The sequence below is a fragment of the Eublepharis macularius genome, chromosome 1, assembly GCF_028583425.1.
Source record: "Eublepharis macularius isolate TG4126 chromosome 1, MPM_Emac_v1.0, whole genome shotgun sequence".
Classification (NCBI taxonomy): domain Eukaryota; kingdom Metazoa; phylum Chordata; class Lepidosauria; order Squamata; family Eublepharidae; genus Eublepharis; species Eublepharis macularius.
The window spans coordinates 36655516-36666533 of NC_072790.1; the positions used below are offsets into that span (position 1 = coordinate 36655516).

At 50.4% G+C, this 11018-nt stretch overlaps 1 long non-coding RNA gene across 1 annotated transcript in view; it reads right to left on the bottom strand.

The window, feature by feature from the left end:
* The window catches only part of LOC129341245 (uncharacterized), a 36158-nt gene extending 26359 nt beyond the window's left edge, over window positions 1-9799 (bottom strand). The window contains exon 1 of the long non-coding RNA XR_008598116.1: window positions 9684-9799. This is a non-coding gene — a long non-coding RNA (uncharacterized LOC129341245). The remainder of the gene's footprint in view (window positions 1-9683) is intronic.
* Window positions 9800-11018: the final 1219 nt, after the last annotated feature.

The following is an 11018-nucleotide window of genomic DNA, read 5'->3' on the forward strand; positions in this document are numbered from 1 at the left end:
GCAACGTGTCTATTGCCTGCAACCACTCCGTGTTCTGTGAACCTCGCCCGTGCCTGTGCCTGCTTTTGGACCTGACACTACCGGTAAATGACCTTGGATTGTACCTGACCTTGCTCTTGGACTCTGGACTCACTCCTGGCGTTATCTTGTGCTCTGACCACCGGTTTGACCTGGCTTTTGCTCTTGGAACTCCCCTCAGACTCTGCCATTAAGGTTTGGACTTGAACCACCCTGCTTGGGCTGGCCCAGCCCGTGACAGATTGCTTCCACCCAAACTTCCCGGCATGGATGCGGCAACGCCCACCCCGGGGAGCCTGGCACTGCTGCAGGACCAGGTACTGCAACTAACTCATGCACTGGTGACTCTGCAGCAGCACCTGCTGCACCTCTGCCTGTAAAGTGCCCAGTGAAGCCTCCTGACAGCTTTGAGGGTGATGTGGAGGAATTCCCAGCATTTTTCGCCCAATGCCAGCTATATATTGAACTCCGGGCCAGAGACTTCCCCACAGATAAAGTCAAAGTCTGCTTCATCCTCAGTCTGTTAAAGGGGCAGGCAGCAAGATGGGCCACACCCTTGTTACTGGCCAAATCCCCTCTGCTAGGGGATTTTCCAAGCTTTGTGGCTCACATCACTGCTGCCTTTGCTAACCCCCTGAAAGCCATCAAAGCTAACCAGAGGATCCGTGCCCTCACCCAGGAGGATGGGACTGTAGCCCAATATACCACCGAATTTCAGTTACTGGCACAGGACTTGGACTGGAATGAAGCGGCCCTGGTTGACCAGTACCTGGAAGGGCTGTCTGATGAAGTGTTGGATGAAGTGGCCCGATCCGAACGACCAGGAGGACTGCAAGCGCTCATTCTTCTATGTCTCCGCATAGATGGACGGCTGGAGAGCCGGAGACAAGCGCGTGCGCTAAGGCATCCACCTCCACCCCGGTCCTTGCCTGAAAAGCCGGCTGAGCCCACGCCAGTGGGGGTACCTTGTAACCACTTGCCCCCAGAGGAAAAGGAGAGGCGCCGAAACCACAACCTCTGCTGGTATTGTGGTGGGGTGGGCCATTATGCTGATGGCTGCCCTGCCAAAAGAAGGACCCTAGCCATAAGCCTGGAGTCGGCGCACCCTAAACCACTTGTGGGAACAGCCAGTGCCTCCGGTGACCCCCCAGAACCATTCCTTGTGCCAGTCAAGTTGTGCCTGCCTGATGGACGTTGGCTATTCGTGTATGCCATGATAGACTCGGGGGCCTCCCGCTGCTTCATGGACGCCAAGTTCGCTGCACAACACCAGATTCCCTTGCGGGCAAAGAAGAATCCCACTGTTGTTGAGGCCATCGATGGGCGGCCCCTGCGTTCTGGGCCAGTGGTTGAGGAAACCCAGGACCTCCTGTTGCAGATCCAGCGGCACCAGGAGCGGCTCTGTTTTGATGTGGTGGGCATTCCCCAGTTTCCGCTGGTTTTGGGACTTTCCTGGCTCTGCCGCCATGATCCGATTGTTCGGTGGGGCCAGTTAGACCTTCGTTTCCGGGAACCATGCCCACATGAAAATCCGTGCCCAAGGCCTATGGTGGCCGCTGCACCGGAGGTTTCGGCACTGCCAGAGGAATACGTGGATCTTAGAGATGTGTTTGAGGAAAAAGGAGCAGACCAACTCCCCCCTCATCGGCCGTATGACTGCACCATTGACTTGATTCCTGATGCCCCTCTGCCGGTGGGACGCCTGTACTCGTTGTCTGAGCTAGAGTTGGCAGCACTCCGGGACTTTCTCACCACCAACCTGCGGCGAGGGTTCATCCGCCCCTCTACCTCACCTACCTCTGCCCCAGTCCTCTTCGTTAAAAAGAAAAACGGGGAACTCCGGCTGTGTAATGATTACCGGGCCCTGAACAAAATCTCCACCCGAGACCGGTATCGGCTGCCTCTGATCCCTGACCTCTTGGAGCAGGAGCCCAGATCTACACCAAGCTGGATCTCAGGGGAGCCTACAACCTAGTGCGCATCCGGGAAGGTGATGAATGGAAAACCGCCTTCAGTACCAGATATGGGCAATACGAGTATCTGGTAATGCCCTTTGGCCTGACTAATGCACCAGCTGTGTTCCAGAGACTGATGAACGACATCTTTCGAGATATCCTGGATCAGTTCGTCATCGTTTATCTGGATGACATATTAATTTATTCACGTGACGCGTCGCAACATACTCGGCATGTGCGCACGGTGCTGCAAAGACTCCGGCAGCATGGCCTGTTCGCCAAATTGGAAAAGTGTGCATTCCACAGGCCTACTGTGGAATTCCTTGGCCATGTATTATCACCCCACGGAATCCAAATGGACCCAGCTAAAGTCGAGGCTGTACAGACTTGGCAAGCCCCCCGTTCTCGGAAGGATGTACAGCGGTTTCTGGGGTTTGCCAATTACTACCGGCAATTCATCCCCCAGTTTGCAGCCATAGCCGTCCCACTCACTCGACTTCTCCGGCCTCGAGAACCTTTCCGTTGGACACCGGAAGCCAGCGAGGCATTCCTGACCCTAAAGACTCGCTTCACCACGCAACCAGTCCTGCGATACCCGGATCCCCAGCTACCCTTTCTGGTCGAAGCAGATGCCTCCAGCACCGCCATCGGAGCAGTGCTCTCCCAACGGGCAACCCCCTCCAGCACTCCACAGCCTTGTGCTTACTACTCTCGCCAGCTGACCCCCGCCGAAAGGAACTACACCATCTGGGAGTGGGAGCTGCTGGCAATAAAGGCAGCCTTCGAGGTTTGGCGGCATCATCTGGAGGGGGCTCGGTACCCAGTCCAAGTGCTCACTGACCACCGGAACCTTGAACACCTCCAAACTGCACGCCGTCTCAACCAGAGACAGATTCGCTGGTCGTTGTTCTTCTCCCGTTTTGATTTCAGGATCACCTACGTTCCCAGCTCCCAGAATAAGAAGGCCGATGCTCTGTCCCGGAAGCCGGAGTACCACACATCCCCCGACCTGGAACCACCTCCAATGACCATCCTGGCTCCAGAAACTTTCGCCGCCACGCAACCCCCTCCGGGGCTGGTGGAGGAGATACAGACTCAACAGTTACTGGACCCAGTTGCCCAGAAATACCTCCAGAACGTCCGGGGGTCTCCCCAGCCCCAGGCAGATGAATTTGCAGAGGAAGAGGGGCTACTGACCCACCGAGGCCGGATTTATGTACCCCCAGGCTCATTACGAACAAAGGTGCTGCAGCTGGTCCACGATTCTAGACCTGCCGGGCACTTCAGCCGCCACAAGACAACCCACCTCTTGACCCGTGACTTCTGGTGGCCCCGGGTGCAATCGGATGTGGCCCGGTATGTGGCAGCCTGTGAAACATGTAGACGGGCCAAAGACGTCCCCGGCAAACCTTCTGGTCTCTTGCATCCACTCCCCACACCCACTGGCCCATGGAGGACTATTTCCATGGATTTCATTACAGACCTGCCCTGCTCCAAAGGCCACACCTGCATCCTAGTGGTGGTGGACTTGTTCACAAAGATGGCTCATTTCATTCCCTGCTCCGGACCCCCCACTGCTCAGGAAACAGCACACCTGTACCTTCAGCACGTCTTTCGACTCCACTGACGTCCAGATCATATAATTTCTGATTGGGGAGTTCAATTCACCTCTCGGTTCTGGCGGGCCCTGCACTCCCTCCTTGGCACCCAAGTTCACCTATCCTCAGCACACCACCCCCAATCTGACGGGCAGACAGAGCGCACCAATGCGACCCTGGAGCAGTATCTGAGATGCTACACAAACCATCAACAGGATGACTGGCTAGCTCTACTGCCTTTGGCCGAGTTTGCATATAATAATGCAGTGCATTCCTCCACCCAGCAGACCCCCTTCATGGCAAACTATGGTCACCACGGTTTCTTCCCTACCGCAGCAACCTTGTCGGGAATCCCAGCCGCTGATGATCACCTCCAAGAACTCCAATCCATGCATGAGCTGTTACGGGAGCAACTCCAGCTTACCAAGGAAAGCTACAAGGAGGCTGCGGATCGGAAACGGCAACCTGGTGTTCCCCTGTCCGTGGGCGATCAGGTCTGGTTATCCACCCGCCATATCCGCAGCCAACGGCCCTCCAAAAAGCTGGATGCCCGGTTCCTCGGACCCTTCGTAATCACAGACCAGGTGAACCCTGTGGCCTATCGCCTGCAACTACCACCAACCCTCCCAATCCATCCTGTGTTTCACCGGTCCCTTCTAGTCCCAGCTTCACCGCCAGACCCGCACCATCCCGGGCCACCGCCCCCTCCGCCTCCAATTACCATCGAGGGGCACGAAGAATATGAGGTTGCCCAGATTCTAGACTCCCGTCGCCGGCGGGGGCACGTACAGTACTTGGTGGACTGGAAGGGGTATGGGCCGGAGGACCGCTCTTGGGAGCCTGCTGTGAACATCCATGCCCCCCGCCTAGTCCGACAATTCCATCAGGCCTATCCGCAGAAACCGGGGCTGCCTGGACCACAGAGGAGGGGGGGCCTTGGGAGGGGGGATGGTGTCATGGCCCAGTCTGAGAGTGAGGTCTCCTCTGGAGGAGAGGAGCCTCGTGTAGCCAGCCAGGACTCCTCAGGAGAAGAGGAGACCTGTGTAGCCAGCCCTAGCCCTGATTCAGCAGAAGCCAGCAATCAGGAGCAACAGCTGCTGGCTGATCAGAGCTTGCAGCCAGCAGCTGAGACACCAGCACCCTCTAGCTCCTACACCACAGGGGAAGCTCAGCCAGGGACTTCTACAGGTGCAGCGCAGCCAAGAGCCTCCACCCCCCCAGGTTCACCCACGCCCAAGGAACGCCGCAGGCAGCGCCAGAGACTGGAACTGCAGGAGAGACGGCGCAGTGCTCGCCTCTTGAGCCAACGCCAGCTGCTGAAGAGTGATGATGAGTAGTGTCAGGATGGAGCCCCAGCAGCTGACTGAAAACCACGCCTGGCTATAAGAGCCAGTCTGGAGGAACTGCCGGGCGTGGAAGCAACGTGTCTATTGCCTGCAACCACTCCGTGTTCTGTGAACCTCGCCCGTGCCTGTGCCTGCTTTTGGACCTGACACTACCGGTAAATGACCTTGGATTGTACCTGACCTTGCTCTTGGACTCTGGACTCACTCCTGGCGTTATCTTGTGCTCTGACCACCGGTTTGACCTGGCTTTTGCTCTTGGAACTCCCCTCAGACTCTGCCATTAAGGTTTGGACTTGAACCACCCTGCTTGGGCTGGCCCAGCCCGTGACAGGTATTGTCTGTAGTAAAAACATCATTCTTGGAAGAACATTCATCTTGATTACTGCAATACGACCAAACCATGACAAGTTCATTTTATTCCATCTAATCATATCTTTATCTATTTTTTGCCATAACTTGTCGTAGTTATTCTTATATAAGTCAATATTCTTCCCTGTCACTTCCACTCCCAAGTACTTAGCCTTGTTCACTACTTCACATTCCACCTTATCCATCAGCTCCTTTTGTTGTTGTTTAGTCATATTTTTACACAGTATAAGGGGGGAGTTTTTTAAAGTTTAAATTGTCCTCGGCGAAAATGGTCACATGGCCGGTGGTGCGGAGGGGCGATCTAAACTCCCCTCTGTCTGGAGATCAGGGGGCGGGGGCACCGGCCATGTGACCATTTTCAAGAGGTCCCGGAACTCCGTTCCATCGTGTTCCAGCTGAAAAAAAAGCCCTGGTTTTCATGCAACAGACTCATGTTGCTGCCCCTCTGGAACTGACATCTCTATGGCTAGATCTATTAAGGGAGACTATAAGGCATGAAAGCAGAAAATACACCTGCAAGTCATTCAGGAGCTGCAATGTTCTGGAAGTGCAGTGGCACAGTGACTCTAGACTTATGGTATTCTCTTCAGACGGCCATATATACTTCACGCATGAAGCTACAGTCTCCTTTTGTTACCCCCCTCCCCTCAGAATTCTGCCTAGGGTTGCCATTTACCCACTGGGGCTGGAGGACTTCCACCTCCCAGTGGCTGTTGGGAGAATTTAAAAAAAAATCAATGTGAAAGTGTGACATAACTTTGAAAAACATTATGGTTTTACCATAGAGTTTCTGGCCATTCCTAGAGAGGCATGACTTTGTGCTGTCACTGACAACTGCCTCCTATGTCTCTGCCCCCCCAGTCTCTCGTTGGTTGCCAGGCTTCCTCAAAATCTGGCCTGCTGGCAACACCACTGGAAATGTATTTTTGTGAAAGTTGTCCATCTGAAGTTAAAAACACAAATCTTCTTCTCAAAAAGAGTGAGATGAGAAATATTTAAGGTGTGGCTAAACCAGTCAGAGAATGTGCTTCATGGGTATCTAGTCTCCAGAAACTTCCCGCTGTTAAGCTGTCCCTGTGAGGCGGCGTAACTTAAAATACCGTAAACTAAATTTGACATGGCTATGGCAAGAACTCCAGGCACCTGACTAATGGAAGCAGTATCAGATTTGAAGCTTGAGACTACATGCCCTGAAAATGGTGTGATTTACATGAAGCACAGGGCCCTGCATTTGGCCGGACAGACCAAAAACAGCACTTAAAATCCCATGAGGAAAATATCAGTTTCCTTGAAAGCGGAGCCTCCAGGAGCAAAGTCAGGCTAACACATTTCACTTCCAGCTTCTTCCAAAACAGTCAGAGCCTGTTTTGAATAGACAAGATGTGGCATGTCATCTCTGATTAGCAAGAAGTGGCTTTAAAACATCTCCGCATGACTGCCTGCATGGCCACTTGAGAGAGGGAAAAAATGCTAAAAAGAGCAATAAGAGTGTCAAAGCAATAACTTGGGCATGTGATTGCCACTAGAGATGGGCACGCACTGAAATACGAACCAAACTTAAGCACGAACGAGGCCAGTTTGTGGTTCGCGAACTGTGGTTCATCAGATCCCGTTTCTGACGAACTGCCACAAACTTTTAGGCTGGTTCGTGTGGATCGTTTTTTGGTTCATGACTGCAGACAGCTTGGTGCCAATCAATCAGTTTCCTAGGCAACAGGGGATGGACTTCCTGCAGACCTTCTGCTGGTCCAGAAGTGATAATTTTCTGACCTGGATGTGACGTTTTCACGAACCAAACGAACCGGTTTGCGAAACAGGGGCAGGTTCGTGAAAGTTTGTGGTTCGTGGTTTGTGAAATTTGATGAACCATGAACTGCATGGTTTGGTTTTTTTTTCTGGTTCGTGCTCATCTCTAATTGCCACAGACACCTCTTTTAGCTATCCAGTAAATAAATGTGGAATTGGTCCAACTCAGCTGGGACAGCCACAATTTTTAGGGCCCTGTCCTGAGGAAGGCCACATCCCTTGGGTTCCCAGGTGCTCGCCCGTGGTGGGCAATCTCCCGAGGATTCCTGTCTCTGTCTGCTGATTGCTGGCAATCAGCGGAAGAAGACAGGCTGCCTGGAGATTGCCTATCATTGGCTAGGCGGGACAGGAAAATGGGCATGTATGCACCTGAGTCCCTGGACAATGACATCACTTCCAGCCCCAAAACAGTATGGGGGCCTGGAGAGATACTGTTGCTTCCTGGTTGCACTGGAAGTGATGTCATGACTGGTACTGTGGTAGCATTTACATTATTACGCTGAGTTGCAACCCTTCAGAAATATTAATGAATAGAAATAGAACCCTTCAGAAATAATGGATAATGATTTTTTTTAAATAAAAGACTGGCACTGTGGGAGTATGTATACATGAACATGCCTCCACCTCCAACACCCACTAATCAGTGAGGGGACCTGGCAACCCTATATATCAGGTTCCTGCTGATGGGTCCTGCCATCAATGGGTTCTTCTCACCACTGCTCAGCTGGGCAGTGGATGGAGAATTGCAGGAAAATGGGAGTGACAGGTTGCATCCCAACACATCACTCCCTGTGCAGCTGGAAGTCACAGCAAAGCATTGCCAGTGACACTCTAGCATTTGGGCAAAACTCTATGGTTATTTCTTTAAATGCTAGAGTGTACTGGAAATGTGCTGATGTCACTTCTGGGGAGTGATGTCAGAGCATTACTAGGGATGCCTAGAAGCAGCATGATGGGGGAGGTGGAGGTCTGCAGAGGAAAGGGAGATGTTGGCAAAATACGCCCCCCCCCTTGGGTCAATGGAAATGTTAAGCAAGCTCCAACATGCTATGTCTATTTTTTTCTTTTGCTGTACTCAACGATGTTTGCCAAAATCCAGGCACCAGGCACAAAAAAACCCTACCAAGACTGTTTATAAATGTCTGCATTTGCAATATATTTAACTTAGGGCTAGCCTTATGACAAAACTATTATTACTGAGCAGATACTTGTAAGAGAAAGAGAAATGTGAATGTGCTTTTTAAAAAATTGTATCACTTCTCCCTGATTGGAACTCAAAGATGCTTTTCACACCATTCTCTCTTCCACTTTAGCTTCACAACAACAACCTTGTAAGGTAGGTTAGGCTTAGAGATTGTGATGGGCCCAGGGATACCTGGTAAGCATTCATAGCAGATTGATCAAAAAGAGTCCAGTAGCACCTTTAAGACTAACCAATTTTATTGTAGCATAAGCTTTCGAGAATCAAGTTCTCTTCATCAGATGCATGATCCGAACTGGTCAAATACAGAAGAGGAGGGATGAGAGGGGAGAAAGAAGGGGACATATATCACAAGGTGACAGAATGCAATTAGCGTGGAGGCAGTCAAAACATTCCTTTGCTTGGAAATGTAAACATCTCCTTTTGGTGTGCAGTCAGTTTGCTGTATTAGTTTGCTGCAGTAAAAGCCTCCAATTCCTATGTAGTATAAGCCTTCGATGACCACAGCTCTCCCTGCCAGCTGCATCTGACAAAGAGAACTGTGATCCCCGAAAGCCCACACCAGGCGTCACTGGCCTCCCCCAGACCACGCCTCTGTAAAGGGAATCTGTTACCTGTGATAATGTGATAACCATTCATAGTCTCTATTCAGTCCCAGCTTGACAGAGTCAAATTTGCATATGAATTCCAATTCAGCAGCCTCCCGTTGGGTTTTGTTTTTGAAAGATTTGAAAGATTGAGGAATCAATCCCAGGCGTCCCAGCTCTTCGTTTGACACTTGAACCACTCCACCATGTCAGTTCTCAAATTTCATTTTTTACCTACAAATACTTTTTTTTTTTTTAACATATAAATTCTAATTTTGTTCCTCTGAACTTTCTTCCGAATATGTTCAGGGTCACATGAAAACTACGTTCTTTTCCTATTGACTAGTTCTCTCTCATTCTCCCAGCCCATTGAAATGGGGGGAAATAGAGGGCTGGTCTGAGGAATTTGGGTAACTGCAGATCTCTCTGCCAGTCTCGCCCTTAATTGACAGAAAAATTTCATCAGTCAAAGGTAAAGATTAAAAACTGGGGATGCATTTTCTTACACTCTGAGTGGGGCACTTATCTTTCTTGAAAAGCAGTATATAAATGACAAGAAGTCATTTACTTTGTAGAGAGAAAGGCCTGAGGACTCTGGCTAGAACCCATTCTCTCTGCCACCCAGTTCTTTATGTGGAGAGATTCCCCCCCCCCCCCGCCACGAAGGAACATTCAATCTGGTGAGCCCCCACCTGTGTTCTGAAACAGTATAACCAGACACAGATTTGACCAGCTCAGTGAGAAATAGGCTAAGATTACACTTTTTCATCCTCAATGTGAAAAAGAAAATAGTTCTGACTCACTCAGGGGAGATTTGGGTCTTATGTTCCAATTCGGGCTTCTGTCACATACCCAACACCAGTGAGCCGTGGCTCGCTCTGAACTCTGAAATGGGTTCTTTGCCTTTTCTTGCTGAGAAAATAACATCATCATCCCAGCTGGAAAATACGTGAGTGTTTCTCTGAAAGGCGGTCAATCTATCAATAGAGGCAGAGTCTGTTCGTCATGACGTGCCCCTGTAGAAAAGCATTCGGTGTGTCTGGAAAGGGGGGCTAACGGAGGCTGGAAGCTTGCTCTTTCTTTGAGGAAGGGGGAACCAAATACTATAATCTCCTTCATCAAGGCTTCATTGCTAAGCCTTGCTACTGCACAGGGGCTCTGCCTACAGCCAGGATACCGCTGATTCCTCCCCTTAAAGTTGGGGCAAAGGATTTCTTTGCTCTGGCTTAAAAGGAAAAGCTCAGGAACTCTGCAGGCTGCACTTGGAAAGACCACAGTGTTGTGTGGAAACTCTCAAATAAAGGAGGGGTATGCTGTGTGCCACATGTGGAAACTGCCCAGATGTGGCTTTTTTCGTGTGTACACTTGTAGGTAACTCATAAGCAAAGCATCCTTCTTGTTATGACCACCCGGTGTGGAGTTTGCTGCTCTTCAATACTGAAGGAAGGTTTTGTTTTATTTTGACAGCATACTTTGATGGGAAGAAAAAAGTAAGTATGATTTTGCCACTTGGAAAGAGAAACTCAGAAAATGGAAAATCCTCAGGAATTAAATTGTGGAGTCCACTGCCAGTGGATGCAGTGATGGCCATTAACAGAGGTGCCTTTGAAAGGGGATTGATAGAAGGTGCACACTGATGCGCTGGATTTGGTTTGTTAAAAAACTCTTTTTCATAGCAATATTTCATTGATACACATCACTGCAACAGTCATACACAGTAGCAGACATTATACAGTAGAGATTTAGTACAGCCACCAAAAGTTTCCTTTAAGAAATTTGGAGGGCTTTACATTAGTTCATACACAGTGGTTGTGATTCTATTGGTTCTTTACACACTGTGGGCCCATTGTTGTGATTTAATTTAAAAGGGGATTGGACAGATTCGTGGAGGATAGATCGGTCAATGGCTACTAGCTATCATCATGACTACAGCAACTTTCTGAACACTGATGCTAGACAGTGATTGCAAGGGAAGGCCTTGGAGTCTGTCCTGTTCGTTGGCCCTCTGGGGCAACCAGTTGTCCACTGTGCTGGACGAGACTGACCACAGCTCTGATCCATCAGTACTCTCCTTATGCGAAGTGAGGAAAGGGAAAGGTAACATGCAAGGGGAGGAGGGTGGTGGCAGCAGCTTGCCT